Source organism: Emys orbicularis, chromosome 3 (genome assembly GCF_028017835.1).
Source record: "Emys orbicularis isolate rEmyOrb1 chromosome 3, rEmyOrb1.hap1, whole genome shotgun sequence".
NCBI lineage: Eukaryota > Metazoa > Chordata > Testudines > Emydidae > Emys > Emys orbicularis.
The window spans coordinates 18737500-18755700 of NC_088685.1; positions in this window are offsets into that span (position 1 = coordinate 18737500).

An 18201-nucleotide genomic window follows, 5' to 3' on the forward strand; every position below is an offset into this window, starting at 1 on the left:
AAACTGTGAATTCACTTTGGCTGGATTCAAAACCCTTTTTATTTTTCTGTGCACATTCATATGAGTGACTCTTTTCTTCATGGAAAGTGAAAGTCTCATGAGTACCCATGCTATGCATTTGTAAGGCTATCTTGAAATCACTTGATTTCCCTCTTCCTGTTTATCAACGTTATCCAATCCAAGGAGCAGAAATTAATCATGCACCACAAAGAGCCAAAATTGAAGTGAGGTGTTTGCCAATAGCTCCTCTGGTTGAAATGCATTTGCAAATGAAATCTTGAATCATGAACAAATTTGTAAAGAGAAGCAGAGTCTATTTCTGGAAAATCCACAAATTAAAAAAGGGGTTAAATTGGTCCAGTAATTTATTGGTACAATAGTTTGCCCATCTCTAAGCACTAGAAATGCTGGGCGAAAATGCTGGGCGATGTGATAGAAATGCTGATAACCAGCAGAAGGTCAAATGTATAAAACAGATATTCCATGCCCGCCCCCCCCCCCACACACACACATTCACATTCACCGCTCTTATACCCATCCCTTATGATGTTGGTTTTATATATACAATGGCAAAGCTCTCCCCTGACCCTAACTATAAAGCCACACACACAGCTTCCATAATAATTATTTACAGTTTGGTTCAGACAGCACCTTCCGCTTCGTTTCTGGATTGACCATTGAAATGTAGGCACCATTACACAGACAGACACTAAAGGTAAATATTTGACATTTGTATATTATTTCATCAAGAAAACCTTTTAAAATACAAAATAAATTAATTTCAAATGAAAGCAGCTTTCATATTTAATATAAAATCTCAAGAATGTGGTTATTCCTAAAATAATTCTACGAGTCAAAAATTTCCCCTAAACCAATCCTTGAAGGAAAGGCAACATTTAAGAGAGAAGTTCAGCTAATAGCCTGTTTGAGACGAGTTGTTACACCCAGAAGACATGTGGTGCTTTTATCATATTGTCATTCCACAGCTGCACTATAAACAGTTCTCACTGTATCGATTGATTTTCAGACAAGGGACTGAAAAGTGTATGTTGTAGATCCTGGGCTGGGAATGAGGGAGAATACAGTTCCCCCTTTCAACATAGTTAAGTAAGGAAATGAGTTGAGTAAGTCCTGGAAGAGTCTTGTGGAAGGCTCTTCTAGGGAAGCTGGGATTTTTCCTCCCCATAGAATAATTTCAGTATTACCAACACTTTGCACAGTGCAACCTACTGAGGGCCAAATCCGGCTTCCATTGCAAGGTGCAGGTATTTGGCGATGAAACAATTCTGCAGCTCTTAATCAGTCCTTAGTCAGGCTAAATTTCCACTCATGTCCATGAATGTTTAGCCTAACTAAGGACTGACTGAGACCTGCAGATTGTGGCCCTACAAATGGAGATTTGTTATATCAGAGTTCATGATAGTAGTAAGAGTTACCAGGATTCTGGCCAAATTCCAACGAGGATGGGTTCATGGTTCCTGCCTAAATTTCTCCTTCAATTTCAAACTTTTCTTCTTCATCTCTTGCCCTGAACAATTAGCTGTGTTACTATACATTGTTAAACAGTTGTTGTGTCACCCCAGAAGTGGCTGCATTTCGGTGGTAGGTGAAGCATGTTCTAGATAGGGATATTTTCCTGAATCAGGGCCTTAAGCATTACGTCTAATTTAAATACAGGTAACTTATGTAAACCCCAATAAGGCCTTGTAGATCTCATCCAATTAATAGATTTTTAAGGCACGATGGAACTATTAGATCATCTAGTCTATTACAGGCCATGGTATTTCATGAGCACAACAATTTGTGTTGGGCTAAAGCACATCTTCCAGAAAGGCATCCGGTCTCGATCTAAAGATGACAAGAGATGGGGAATCCACCACTTCACTTGCTTGCTTGTTCCAATGGTTGATCATGCTCACCGTTAAAAATAAAATTCATATTTCACAAGGACAGTGTATGAAAATCTTATAAAACTTCCTCATAAGATCCACACTTGTGATTGTTGTAAACCTGGCTGGGGCCCAAATACTTGAGTCAAATTACTGAAAAAAATAAAAGTAAGTCAGCATGAATGTGTGTGAAATATGACTCTGAAAGATCTTTTTATGGTATTTTCAGTAATTCAGTGTCTTAGCTATGTTAAGGAACTTCTTGGTTTTATGCATAAACAGTAACACAAATGCTGAATAAATATTATAAATGATATTATATATTCACATATCTCATTATATGCCTTATACGCACACCCAGATTAAACTGTCCTGATTCAAAGTGATGTCAGGTAAAGTCATGAAAACTTAAACTTATTTCCAATGCCTCCTGGATAAAGAAAATTATTGAATTCCAGTCCTAAACAGGACAGCATTATCCTTTAATATTTACCTATCTTGGGCACCTCAGTTGGCTCAGTGAGATCTAGCCCTGCTGTCTATTTCAAGGTTACAGTTCAGCTCGCAGATGGCAAAGTCACACAGGCCATATGGATGTGAAGACTTTTTGATTAGCTTGTCATGTAGACATAGACAATGGAGAAAATGGAACCCAAACATAAAGCTGTAAGTGCCTCCTGTATGGATTTCAAAGGCTACTGAAAGGTTAGAAGAGGGGACAAGCTTATTCTGATGGATAGGCTTGGAAGGATTAGCTTTTAATCCGTAAACGTTGATTTCATCGTACCCACATAAACTGACGAAAAAAATGTTTCCATAGGTGACATTTACAGATAGGCAAAGTAAGAAAAATGCTGCTTGAGAATTTATTAGTGTTTGATTTAAGGATATTGACTTTGTACATTTTGACATGTGATGCTGACAATTTGTGTTTTAACAGTTATAACTCTTTAACTTTTTGAATCTCAATATATATTGTCATTAAACAATTCCTTTCTGAACCCTGTACTTCCTGGTCCTCTCCCTAATTTCCCACAACTGTGCACATTTAAATTGATAAACATAGAAAAAGATGCTTAAAACCCATAATTTTGTACATCAGTGAAAATGTGAAATGATAAAAAGGCTTAACAATAAACGCCAATATTATCTGTCAAAATAATACAAAAATAAAAATTGAATTCTGCAAAGGTTTCTGATATAGCAAGAGATACCAGGGCTGGCAGAAGATTAAACAGAAACTTTTATGGTATCCAAAAAATTGAAGAAAGAGATGCACTGAAATGTAAAAAGTTAACAGTATCCCCAGCCTTTGAAGAGTTCGAAAAGTGTCTGCTCATGCAATGTAAGCAGAATTGAAGCAAAGGTTCCCGTCCTGGGTGGAAGGAGCATGTGGGCCCTTTTTGCTTTGTCAGTTTAGTTAGCACAGGTCCTTGATGCCTTTGATTCTGTTTCTGACTTTCGACACTCTCCCTCCCCTCCACCTTCGAACTTGCAAGTGTAGTCAGAATTGACCCAACCATTTTGATCTGGTTTGGTTTTACACTCAAGAGGCAAATTTGTACCAGCTGAGAATCTTCTCCAACACAGTGGAAAACCAGGCTTCCTGAATTCAGTGGAGTTACTTTTGATTTACAATGGTGTGATTAGAGACTTCCCCATTGCATGTAGTTCTGGTCCCCATGGTTTAACAAAGATATTGGGAGGGAAAGATGCTACAGTAGAAGCAATGGAGGCTCTGAAGAGAAGCTGATACGGTTAAGTTGAAGTAGTCTAGCATAGAGATGGCTAGGAGTGAATTTTGTCAGTCTATAAATAGTTTTAAGGTGATAATGTCAATGAAGGCAGGGAATTATTCACAGTTTCAGAAGATGGTAGAATGAAAAGCAAACAAACAAATCCTGAAGCTAAAGAAGGAAACGTTGAGGCTAAACAGTCTCAGCTCAAGAGCACTTGAGCAATGGAACAGGCTCCCAAGTGAAGCCGTTGGGGCACCATTTGTGTGGATATTCAAGAACAGATTAGATAACCCACCAGTGGTGTCTTTATTATAAGGAGAGTCAGTAGTGACCCCTGTGTATAGGTGGCTATATTGCATGCAGTGAAGTCATCTTCTTGTGAACTCGCATGCAGTGAAACTCCATTTATAGTGAAGTAGAGTGAAGGTTAGAGGTTGCTGCAATGCACTGAGGTGTGCCAGTTCAGTTAGGGTTCACTCTGCTTAGAGTTACTTTTCTGTGAAATAAATGGCTTCTCTAAATAAAGTTCCACAGATTGCATACAGGATATTTATTGGCAGTGCCAAATATGCAACACGTGTAGTTCAGGCTGAGATGAAATATTGCAATTTATGATATAACCCTTACTTTGAAATGTGACAAAAATATGTTCTCTGCCTGATACTTATCTTTACTTACTGTGAAGTTATTATTAATATTACTTATTATTTGTGTTGCCACCTAAGAGCCCTAGTCATGGACCAGGATCCCACTGTGCTAGGCACTGTACAAACAGAACAAAAAGACAGTCCTAGTCCTAGAGCTGGAAAGGACCTTGAAAGGTCATTGAGTCCAGCCCCCTGCCTTCACTAGCAGAACCAAGCACTGATTTTGCCCCAGATCCCTAAGTGGCCTCCTCAAAGATTGAACTCCTAACCTTGGGTTTAGTAGGCCAATGCTCAAACCACTGAGCTGTCCCTTCTGGCCCCAAAGAGTTTACAATCCAAGTATAAGACTAGAGACAACAAATGGATACAGACAGACGGGGGAGTACAGACAAATAATGAGACAATACTTTTGTTATTTCACAGCTCTGGATACACTTAAATATTTTGGGGGAGGTGGTGACAAAATAGGTAGACAAAGGGTTTTTGATGACAGCCCTATTTTCCCCCCACCTTCCCCCCCCCCCCCGATATGTGCCTGAGTGAGATAGGGCAAAGCTCCCCAACATCAGTGAAAAATAGCCCCATCTGACATTGATCCCTAAACTCAACATGTTTAAACCAGGGCATTTTCAAAAATGCCAGTGAACTATTGAGAGTACAATTGTAAATGTACAGCATGTTATGTTTATAAACCACTAGACTCATGTATATTATAATTGAAGGGGAAAATAAATGGTAGAAAATGACATGCATATATATAAAACAACTATTAGGGGCTTGTGGTTATACATTTTGATATTTTAGCTATATAAAATATATATTAGATATATATTTCTAAGAAAGCAGAATTTAGTAATATAGGAAATGTACCATGACTTTAGGTGAATAATAAGTGAAATCCAAATCTCATTACAAAACTTAACTATATATGCTGTATATAGAATCATTCCTAGTGCTAGAGGCTCCACTGTAAGCTATTCAGAAAGTAATTTAATTATAGTTTTACATTGATAATGTTTCCATATTTATTTGTTAATTGATTTAGTTTGGCAGACAGGTTTGTAGTTACAGAATGAAGTAGGTAGTGGCACACTTGTCAGTTCAGTGTCATGCCATGGAGTTCAATGTCATGCCATTATCCTACCTTGACTGCATCAGAGCCAAAACTCACAGAGATGAGAGTTAACTTCCCTCTTTGCTCCATTTAGTGGATCAAGTTCTTTGCTGGTGTATATGGATACAGCTCCATTGAAGTCTGTGGTGCTTCACCCATTTATGCCAACAGAGAATTCAGCTGGCCCAGTGTTTGCACATTAAGGGTGAAATCCTGATCTCATTGAAATCAATGGGAGTTTTGTCATTGATATCAGGATTTCACCCTGAAAACCTGAAACAAAGGAGCATGGTTTTTGTGATGGTTCCTTGCCATTGTGTGGTTTGTGTTCCTCTTGTTTTGCTTTAACAGTGAAATCCACCCAAATCCACAGAGTCAGTGCGAGGCCCTTTCTGCCACTTACATCCCACACTAGTCTTACTGCAAGGCTGAAGATGGGCTTAAGCACTGTGACTTGATGCTACAAATGTATTCACATCTCAGAACTTGGTTACACCACAATTGTCGCCTAACCTAGCTCTAAACATGGGGCTGGGCCTGCCAACATTAAGTGCGGGCTCATGAAGTGGTTCCTACTGTGAGGGGGTTCCATTGACATTGTGGGAAATGCTAAACCTAGTCATAAGGGCAGTCTGCAGGCAGGAGTGGGTCCTAAATTCAATTTTTTTAATATTCCTTGGACCTTGGCCAGATGAAAGACATGATTTGGTTCTCACTTACGGGGGTTTACCCTGGTGTAACTGTAACTTCAACGATTTGCAAAAAATAAGTGGGAATAGAATCACAGTCTGACCAACATCCAGTCTTTATACAAGTTGAAACAATTAGCCCAATTTTTATTAATTTATTCTGCTTTGATTAAGTTGATCAGTTCAAAACCACCTTAAACCCTTTGGAACTAGCCTGCTGGATTCCTACCCAGCATGAGGGAATTCTTCAATAACACAAGGCTTCCAAAGCATCTCCTATGCTACTTCCTCCCAGCCCCCTTGGCCTAAGCGCATGGCCGGGGAAAAGGTGACAAGCTATCCAAGTATCGGAGAAGCATAAACTAGTTTGAAGCTGCCTGTGTCCACCACCCGCGTCTGGTGCCAAGTTCAGCTTGGCCACACCTGAGAATCTGAACCAGCTATAAACTGAGTTATAACCAGGTTCCCACACATGGCTTTATTAATGTAACAAGGGTCGTACATGTTTGCTTCTTGTCACAAGGAGACCCCATCGACCGGAAGGCATGGGATGCATTGTCCTAGGGATGGGGGTTCCACGACCACCACTCCCAAGAAGAGGAGATGGGTGGTGGTGGTTGGGGACTCCCTCCTAAGGGGGGCAGAGTCATCCATCTGCCGTCCAGACTGGGAAACTCAATAAGTGTGCTGCTTGCCTAGAGCTAGAATTCAGGATATGATGGAGTGTCTGCCGAGACAGATCAAGCTCTCAGACCGCTACCCCTTCCTACTTCTCCACATGGGCACCAATGATACTGCCAAGAATGACCTTGAGTGGGTCACCGCAGACTACATGGCTCTGGGAAGAAGGATAAAGGAGTTTGAGGCGCAAGTTGTGTTCTCGTCCATCCTCCCTGTTGAAGGAAAAGGCCCAGGTAGGGACCATCAAATTGTGGAGGTAAATGTGTGGTTGTTCAGGTGGTGTTGGAGAGAGGGCTTTGGATTCTTCAACCATGGGATGTTGTTCCAGGAAGAAGGATTGCTAGGAAGAGATAGGATCCACCTAATGAAGAGAGGGAAGAGCATCTTCGGAGTCAGGCTTGCTAACCTAGTGAGGAGGGCTTTAAACTAGGTTCGCCAGAGGATGGAGACCTAAGACCTGAGGTAAGTGGGGAAGTGAGATACCAGGAGGAAACACAAGGAGAGTGCAACAAAGCTGGGAAACAAGCAGGAAGACTTGGAAGTCCTGGCACAGTCAAGGAACTATGATGTGATTGGAATAACAGAGACTTGGTGGGGTAACTCATGTGACTGGAGCACTGTCATGGATGGGTATAAACTGCTCAGGAAGGACAGGCCTGGGAGAAAAGGTGGAGGAGTTGCACTGTATGCAAGAGAGCAGTATGATTGCTCAGAGCTCCAGTATGAAACTGGAGAAAAGCCTGTTGAGAGTCTTTGGGTTACGTTTAGAGGCAAGAGCAACAATGCTGATGTCATGGTGGGCATCTGCTATAGACCACCAGACCAGGAGGATGAGGTAAACGAGGCTTTCTTCAGACAAGTAACAGAAGTTTCCAGATTACAGGCCCTGGTTCTCATGGGGGACTTCAAACTCCCTGGCATCTGCTGGGAGAGCAATACAGCAGTGCACAGACAATCCAGGAAGTTTTTGGAGAGTGTTGGGGACAACGTCCTGGTGCAAGTACTGGAGGAACCAACTAGGGGCCATGCTCCTCTTGATCTGCTGCTCACAAACAGGGAAGAATTGGTAGGGGAAGCAGAAGGGGTTGGCAACCTGGGCAGCAGTGACCATGAGATGGTCGAATTCAGGATCCTGACAAAAGGAAGAAAGGAGAACAGCAGTAAACGGACCCTGGACTTCAGAAAAGCAGACTTTGACTCCCTCAGGGAACTTATGGGCAGGATCCCCTGGGAGGCTAATATGAGGGGGAAAGGAGTCCAGGAGAGCTGCCTGTATTTGAAAGAAGCCTTATTGAGGGAGCAGGAAGAAACCTGGAGTTGCAGTTAGCAAGGGATGTGAAGGGTAACAAGAAGGGTTTCTACAGGTATGTTAGCAACAAGAAGAAGGTCAGGGAAAGTGTGGGACCCTTACTGAATGGGGGAGGCAACCTAGTGACAGATGATGTGGAAAAAGCTGAAGTACTCAATGTTTTTTTTTGCCTCGGTCTTCACAGACAAGGTCAGCTCCCAGACTGCTGCACTGGGCAGCACAGCATGTGGATGAGGTGAGCAACACTCAGTGGTGAAAGAACAGGAAAGAAAGGTTTCTATATTTAGAAAAGCTGGACATGCAAAAGCACATGGGGCCGGATGCAATGCATCCAAGGGTGCTGAGGGAGTTGGCGGATGTGATTGCAGAGCCATTGGCCATTCTCTTTGAAAACTCATGGCGACTGGGGGAGGTCCCAGATGACTGGAAAAAGGTAAATATAGTGCCCATCTTTAAAAAAGGGAAGAAGGAGAATCTGGGGAACTACAGACCGGTCAGCCTCACCTCAGTCCTGGGAAAAATCATGGAGCAGATCCTCGAGGAATCTATTTTGAAGCATTTGGAGGACAGGAAGGTGATCAAGAACAGTCAGCAAGTCATGCCTGACCAACCTGATTGCCTTCTATGATGAGATAACTGGCGCTGTGGATATGAGGAAAGTGGTGGATGTGATAAAACCTTGACTTTAGCAAAGCTTTTGATACGGTCTCCCACAGTATTTTTGCCAGCAAGTTAAAAAAGCATGGATTGGATGAATGGACTATAAGGTGGTCAGAAAGCTGGCTAGATCATCGGGCTCAATGGGTAGTGATCAACGGCTCGATGTCTAGTTGGCAGCTAGTATCAAGCCGAGTGCCCCAGTGGTCAGTCCTGGGGCCAGTTTTGTTCAATATCTTCATTAATGATCTAGATGATGGGATGGATTGCACCCTCAGCAAGTTCGCGGATGACACTAAGCTGTGGGGAGAGGTAGATACGCTGGAGGGTAGGGATAGGGTCCAGAGTGACCTAGACAAATTGGACAAAAGAAATCTGATGAGGTTCAACAAGGACAAGTGCAGAGTACTGTACTAAGGACGGAAGAATCCCATGCACCACTACAGGCTGGGAACAGACTGGCTAGGCAGCAGTTCTGCAGAAAAAGACCTGGGGGTTACAGTGGACGAGAATCTGGATATGAGTCAGCAGTGTGCCCTTGTTGCCAAAAGACTAATGGCATATTGGGCTGCATTAGTAGAAGCGTTGCCAGCTGATCGAGGGAAGTGATCATTCCCCTCTATTAGGCACTGGTGAGGCCATATCTGGAGTATTGCATCCAATTTTGGGTCCCCCTCTTCAGAAAGGATGTGGACAAATTGAGAGAGTTCAGCGGAGGGCAATGAAAATGATTAGGGGGCTGGAGCACATGACTTATGAGGAGAGGCTGAGGGAACTGGGCTTATTTAATCTGCAGAAGAGTGAGGGGGGATTTGATAGCTGCTTTCAACAACCTGAAGGGGGTGGGGGTTCCAAAGAGGACGGGGCTAGGCTGTTCTCAGTGGTGGCAGATGACAGAACAGGAAGCAATGGTCTTAAATTGCAATGGGGGAGGTCTAGGCTGGATATTAGGAAAGACTATTTCACTAGGCTGGTGGTGAAGTACTGGAATGGATTACCTAGGGAGGTGGTGAAATCTCCATCCTTAGAGGTTTTTAAGGCCCGTCTTGACAAAGCCCTGGCTGGGATGATTTAGTTGGTGTTGGTACTGCTTTGAGTAGGGGATTGGACTAGATGACCTCCTGAGGTCTCTTCCAACCCTAATATTCTATGATTCTATGGTTCTAAATAAGTTTTCCACCACAGCAGCTCCATCAGCTTATGTGGAGTTGCATCTAACTTATACCAATACAACTTGGAATAGAATCAGACTCTGCTTTCATTATGCCGACCTAACGGTATAATGAAAGAAGACTGTGGTCCTGGTTCTTTACTCGCCTACATGTCATAAATCAGGAGTAACTTCACCAATGTCAATGGAACGACCTTGTAAAAATGTGGTGGAAGTAAGAAGAGACTCAAGTCCTATTAGTCCAGCCTCCATAAATGTTTGCCATCAGTGTACATAATACAAGAGATGGCTGATGTATTGTCACATTTTGAAGGGGTAGTTTTCATGGTCTTACTGTTTTTGGTAACAATTAAATGGCACCCAAACATTTAGAAGTGAGAAGTGGTCACATCATAACCAGCTGAGAGCTGACGTTGAGTGGAATGCACTCAACATTCTACCCAGCCATTGGCAGACAGCTGACAAATGATGAAGGGCTTGTTACTATTGTTATGCAGTAATTTATACTTTTCTTCATGTTTTGCTTCATTATAATTTGTTTAGGCATTTAACCTTTTCAAGTTGGCCACTCTTTTCTGAAATGTCAGTGTTAAAGTGCCGGTGTAAGCAAGTAACATTTAATGCTGCCTACAGCTGTAAGGCGTTATATCATATAAAATATTTACCAAAAATTTATTACTACACTTTGTAATATAATGTAAGATCAAAATAATGGGGGAAATATGAACAAGACTATCAATGCTCCTGAGGCTTCATAAACTGCTACAACTATATAATTAATAGTAACCCATCAATTATTATCTACCGTATATATTTAAAATGCTATATATGCCAGTGAAACTTCTTGGAATTATAATCAACAGAGTAAAATAGAATTTATGGGACGCACTTGTAAATACCATCCACATTATTTCTCAAGTGATGTTGCAGATTGACTCTGTTAGCAATATATAGCAATATGTTGTGTAGCAATATAAAACCCTGTGCATTGCCTGCCATTATAACTGTGGTTTTTGTCATTGCATTGGAACAACAGGTAATTTATTTTCACCTGCTTTCTCTCTAAACACATACAATCTAGACCAACAGACTCACTGGTAGACTTTGTTTTTCATTCCACAGTTATGTTATTGGAGTGTGGTTTTAAATAAAAAAAATGGCACCACATTGTTGCAAGTTGTTTCATTTCTGCGTTAGGCTTGCATGCTTCAGACTAAAAGAAGCAGCGATATGAGGTTTTATCTCAAGCATTGATAGGAATATAGAGCCTGATCTGTATCCCAGTGACATCAATCGGAGTTTTGCCATTGATCTCAGTGGGAGCAGGAATAGGGTCAGGCCTACTGTGGCATAACGGAAAGAACATAGGACCTGTATGGTGAAAAATAATTTTTGTACAAGATGAAAAGGAATCTCCCAATGAAGAGTTAAAAACACCAACGCAAAATCCCCCAGAAAGGTAAAATGGCTCAGTTAGAGTCTAAAATTAAAGGGAGACCATCCAATGCAAAATCAGACTTCTGTCTGAAACTATTTTTACCTTCTATTGTTCTGAGTGTGAGGAGTGGTACAGACCTTTTGAGATCTGAAGGGTTCCCAGGTGGACACGGTACCTCCACCTCCCAGCTTACAAAACATAAGGGGAAAGGAGGGGGAGTTTTTATTATTTCTATCGTGGTAGCACCTAGAAGCCACAAGTGATGGGCTTGGACCCCAGTGTGCTAGGTGCTGTACAAACATAGAACAAAAAGACTGCCCCTATCCTGAAAGAGCTTACGGTCCAAGTAAGTAAAAAAGTGTGGTTGTTTCCTTGCTGGGGGTGATGAGGAGGCAGGAGGGTGTCTGATTGAACTGGATGGATGGGTAGGGTGGATTGCTTGCCTTAAAGAAGGCGTCCATCCACTGTGACCTGTGTGTGTAATATAGCATCCTGGCCTGTGGTACAACCCCTCTGTCCCTTCCTTACAGGTCAGGGGAGAGGTAGAGAGACTCTCAAACTGATATTGCAAGGTCAGCATTTTGCAGCATGCTGGGCCAATGCAATGCTGTGATGTTGAGCTGCCGTTTGTTGTGTTGCACAAACTCGAAGTGGCAGCTCTTCCTCTGACTAATGACTAGAAGAGGATACCCCCAGCACACACATTCTCCTAAAGAAGGCTCTGGCCCTTCAAGGACTCATGCATATAGTTCACTGTAAGCACATGGGTAGGGCCATTCAAGTCAACGGGACTCCTTGAGTGTAAAGAGTTAAGCATGTGGGTAAGTCTTCATAGGATCTGGGACTTAGTGGTCTCATGAGCACCTACAGCTCCCATGAATATCTACAGGAAGTGTAATGGTGTAAGGGTGCTGGTGGTACAAGCTTGATGCCAATGACAGCTGTGGGCTGACAACACCTCTGACAGTCAAGCTACTCATTTGGGTGCCTAAATTTATAAATTTTGTCCCAACTGCCTTCTTCTCCCTCCCTTTTCCCTCACAGGGGGTGTGTGACCCAGGAATCTCTCGATGCCAACTGGCAGAAGGCATAGGGGGTGCATAGAGTTATATGTACCTACACACACACACATATACAGTAATAATTCACTAAAGGCTGGTATGTGAGGTCTCTACCAAGAGCCAGTAGCCCAGTGGTGGTCATAATCATTGTGAAATGTATGTGCAGATAATATTTAAGAAGTTATCTATCTATATAAAATTATGTTCTTAGTGACTTGGGATTAGTGTAGGTCACCAGGAGGTGACTTACCTCAGGAGTGTTCCTTTCAAGCAGGAGGTAACAGATCCTTACCGCTCTGCCTCGTCGGGTATATTGGGTATTGTATGTCTCTCAGAGGATGTCTGTGTGCATGCTGAGCCAAATGCTAATCAAGAGATTGCAAAATCTTCAAGAGGAAATTTACAAGAAGAAATAAGCAGCAGGACAAGAGCCTGTTTACGAATACAGACAATGGTTTGTTGGAATATATCTGGGGGTGAATCAGACAACTGGAATCTTTCATCTAGGAGGCAAGTTGAGCGCGTGAATTGTCTCATGCATGGAAGATCAGAGCCTACCCTGGCTGTACAATGCTAGAAGGACTTTGGGTCACCATTGCTCTGTAAGACATAAAAGTGTCCAGTTAAATAAGTCTAGTTTCTAGAATGTGTTATGATTGTATTTGATATGTAACCACCTGCTTCCAGTACTTCTCCCTGCTATCACTTGCATCTTGGTGCTTTGTTAAGTAAACATATACTAGTTTGCACTGTAAAACATAGCTATGTGCTGTGAGTTAAGTGGAGCAGTGATCTGAAGTGTAACTGGTAAACTGGGATTTACTGCTGCTTTGGGAGCTGCAAATCGGCGAATACCGAGAGCGTTCAGTGGGCCAGGAGCTGGACACTTCAGGGAGATGCTCGGAGGGCTCGGGGTTGCTGTGTGTCTATCGCTAAACTGCAGAGAGAGAGAGAGAGAGAGTGGGGTCTGTGTAGGTCCAGAGGGGAATGCTTGTGTTGCCCGTGGCCAGTGGAGTTGGGAAGTTGACCCCTGGCAGGCACAAACAAGGCTTCCTCATGCTAAGGTACGGCAGTGGTGAGGTGCCTCACAACCCTGGGAACCCCCAAGAAGTGTCACAGAGGGGCGTGGCATATGCCAGCAATATTCTGTCAGTATACCAATAAAGGACGCTGACAAAAATCTCCCCCTGAGTATGTGGCCAAATCCATGTAGTACGGAGGTGTGCACCTGAAGAGAGCCGGAACAAAGGACTGTGGAATCCATGCATTGTTTTTTCCCCCTGAGCAAAATGACCAAAATCGGGGATGGGATAATACCATCTTTCAAACCACTCGTGTTCACTTGCACTTGGCTGGGAATATTTGGCCCTGGGCTTCTCCTGGCTTTCACTGGTGGAAACACCCCATGGGTCCTCAGTGAGGAAAGTCTCCCATGAACATGGTTGCAGTTGTCCAAGCTGCCCTTTCCAACTTTTCCACTCAAGGATGGGAGCTGGCCAAGAGACCCCACAGAGTGTGTATAGCTGGCTTAAGCAGAGATGGTACAAAAGACCCAGTGGATGTAATAATTTGGGCAGCCTCAGCTGGTGAGGTTTGGCCTGGCTGGATTTTTAAGTTGGCCAGCCCTGACTGGACATCTCCCCCACCCCCAAGAGAGGAGACATGGTAGCTCCCTCTCCTCCAGAGTGAATTTCCCCCTTTTTTCTGTATGAGACCCAGGTGGATTAAGTGTCGGGGGGTGGAATGGCTTCATGTGCCATTAGCTGCAGCTCCAGTACTAGTGCATAATAGTCAGAGGCAGCAGTGTTATTTACCAGCTTTATGCCGAAGAGATAATCATTGCCACTGTCTAGTTTGGGTTCATTATATGACTTGGGAGCAGCACAGGAAAAAGCACCATTTATTATTTAGATACAAGGAGAACCAGGTGTTCGAGTCAGACAGCAGGGGAAGAGCAATGTCTCTAGCCCAAAAGTAATGAGCAGCCGCCCACAGGCAACTCAACTCGGCACTAAGCTGACTGCAGCGCAGCACAGGTTTAGACACAACCAATGCTGTTGCTGCTGCTGCCACCCACCTGGACTTGCAGCCAAAGGGAGGAAGGATGGGAAATGGCAACGCTTTACCGCAAACAAAGCAGCTGCAAATGGGAGGGGCAGGGAAGACTGAGTGGAAAAGCTCATAAAGCATCACTGGGGTAAATTCCTCCCTACCTCTGTGTCCTCTGCACTTGTGGTTGGGCTAGCATGGTTCTTGTGCAGAGGTTCAGCACCCTAGTGCACTATGGGGACCACTGTATCCCAGTGCCCAGGGAGGTTGGCAGAGCTCATGCCAAATGATCCAGGCCCGAGCGGGCAGAGGCCCAGTTGCTGCTACACGCACTACTCCAGCCCTGAGTCTGCAGTGGCAGCCATGGCACTACTTTGTTGGCTGGTGGAGGATATTTCTTACCCCCACCAGACCTACCTTGCCTGAGCCTGGCTATTCGGGCTTGGTAGGGGAACAGGCACTGCCCTGCTGTACATGCAGGCCGCTCAACCGTATGAGAGCAAAGGGCAGGCTGCAAGAGCCTGTGCTAGGAAGGATTCACCCTGGCGTTGCCACCGCCGCCATTCTCGCAGTAGGACTCTGTGAATAGGGCAAAACATTCTAAGACGAGAAGAGCTTTCTCACCAGGCTGGAACTGCAGTAGGTGCAGCTCCACAGACAGCTAGTGGCTGCCCTACACCCTCACCAGGTTTTCCTCTCAGGTTCTCTCTCTGTCTCACCTAAATCCTGCCCTTATCCTTTCCCCTCATTGTCCTGCACCTTGTGTAGAGGTTTACATGGGTGTCAAATGGGGGGGCGGGGAGGGTAATGTTTTAACACCCACAGTGTGTAGGGCAATGGAGAAATGGGCCCACAGACTCTTAGTTGAAACCATGGCAGCATCTGGGAGCAAATCTAGGACCACCCCTAGTCTCCACTGTTGTCATTAGTCAGGACTTCTTGACAGCAGAAAGGACTGAACATGCTTCAAAAACCACAGCCCCGGGTGCTGTTGCAAGACTTCAGCCTGAAATGGCAGAACTTGCTTATGTTCCATAAATGCTACGACGATTGTTCTCAGGAGATTTCAGCCACAGCGGGAAGACAGGGCCCTTCCGATGTGGGATCTGACCCAGGACCTTGAGGGATGGGTTCGTATCCAGGTCTATTAATCCACTTCCATGCCCAGATTTGAAAGAGTTAAGATTTAAGGGCCAGGGCTGGCTCATCTCTGACCATGTCATCATGACACACACATCACCAGTTGTGTTGGAGCACTATGGGCACTCATTCCAGGACTGAATTGGCCCACTGTGATAACTACCTGAGAGCTCATACAAAGAGTAAAGCATACAAGTGATATGAGTGCACCATTAAGTCATAGCTTAAAGGTTGCCTGGTAGATTTTCATGCACTGATCTGAATTTAAAGCTTTTGCAGGAAAGCTAGTCGAAAAAGAATTCAAGCCTTCTTGGATCTGAGAGTTGCAAATGGACTGGTTAGAACTGCTCCTTACTTGGTCTGGAGCAAAGGAAATATTTACATTTTGACTTCTTTGATGCTAAACTTCTTTGATGGGATCCAATGACAATAATTTTAAAGCAATAAAGAACTAAGCAAGTTTATTTTTTCTTTAAAGGTCACCCTTGTAAATAGCATAAAAGGAATATTCTGGAGATAATGTTTCTGTTAGATGTTTCAAAAGCTTGTAATAAAGCTCTTTATAAAAGGAGGGAAACTTATTCATTAATCCAAATATGTTACTCTGATATGCCGAAATAGAAACAAAGATGTTAGCAATAGAAGTTAAATTAGATTATGAAAAAAAAATCAAAATAAATTAAGATCAATAGGAAACCTCTGAATTCAAAACAGAACACCAGAGCAGAGTTATACCCCATGGAGATTTGGAGATTAGTATTTTCCTCCCTTTGTTAAGATTTTTCTTTAGCAGAAGCTAAAAATGGGGAAAGAATTGGTGTAGGATTTAAAAGAAATAAGGCTCTGACTAACGTAAAATTGACAAGTGAAGATGGTAAAATAACCAGTGTTTGCAACTAAGCAAATTATGTGGTTTGGCCAGCCTTACTAAGGTCTTAGAATCATAGAAGATTAGGATTGGAAGAGACCTCAGGAGGTCATTTAGTTCAACCCCCTGCTCAAAGCAGGACCAACACCAACTAAATCATCCCAGCCAGGGCTTTGTCAAGCCGGGCCTTAAAAACCTCTAAGGATGGAGATTCCACCATCTCCTTAGGTAATCCATTCCAGTGCTTCACCACCCTCCTAGTGAAATAGTCTTTCCTAATATCCAACATAGACCTCCCCGACTGCAATTTAAGACCATTGCTCCTTGTTCTGTCATCTGCCACCACTGACAACAGCCTAGCTCCATCCTCTTTGGAACCCCCCTTCAGGTAGTTGAAGGCCAGAGTTCAAAAACTTTATCCAGATGAATTGGGCCTCTTAATCCAGACAATTGGGACAAAAATCTCCATGGAAACAATTTTTTTGAGAGATTGATGCAGATTTTTTTAGGCTATAATCCCCCTCAAAACACCCTTTCTTATGATATTTTGGCATATGTGATTCTAGCGAGAAAAAGACACATGGCGTCTTAGATACTGCAGTGACTATAAATACTGTTACATGACTTGTTGTCATTGCTGGGTTAGCACTGCCATGCAGTGTCTTTGGTATAACAACAATGGCAGAAGGTCAGTTTCATAACAGAACATATTTTTATTATTGTAGTAGGGTACAGAGGCATCTCCTATCCTCCTGCTGGTATAATCAGCTTCCTTCTATCCTAGCGGCAGAAAATATACACTCTTCAACTTCCTCTCAGGTGCTTCCTGAAACATGGAACCTTCCCATCTAAAAGGAGCCACGCATGTGTGACACACACAGATCCAGACAGTACAGTAGCTCTCTTACAATGCCATAGGGAGATAGGGAAATCAGACCCCAATTCACTTAAGCACAAGAGTACCCCACTGACATTTGGCCAAGATTTCAGAAATTGGCTAGTGATTTTGGGTGCTCAATTTGAGACACTTTCAAGGGATTTGATGTCCGAAAGTGTTGAGCTCTCACTCTCTGGAAATCAGGCCTCTTAAGGTGTCTCACGTTGTACTGAAAATCACTGCTTATTTTTGAAAATAGTGGCCTTTTTCTTTTCCTTTTATTTCTTTTTGTTTTGTTTCTGCAGTTTAAGTGGAACAGTTTTGGGATAGTCAAAGGAAAAATCTGGAAGAGAGAGGATTCAATGGAGCAAAGAGTGAAATTAACTGCATTCTAATCCACCTGCTCTGGATTATTTTTGGACTTTGGCACTTGCTAACGCTGAGTCTCGGTAGAAGAATTCCAGAAACATTTAACCCATTAAAATGATTGTAATGATTTTCAGAGGAAGGCGTTCATGATTTTTCAGAGGAAAGATGCTCCAGTGGCTTTGGTGTCAGGTTTGGCTATAGGGCACCTGGGTTCAAGTCCCTGCTCTGACACAAACTCCCTGTGTGATTCTAGCCTAATCACTTAGGGTTCAGAACCTTAAAGGTATTTAGGCACCTAACTCCCATTGATGTCCCTTAGCATGCTTGAGCCTCTCATAGAATTGGTCCTGCTTTGAGCAGGGGGTTGGACTAGATGATCTCCTGAGGTCCCTTCCAACCCTGATATTCTGTGATTCTATGATAGCTCCCAATGCTGACCAGACTGCACAGGAGCCATCCCCACAGAGCGACTGAGCATGCTTCAGCCCAGGGCTCCAGTGTTA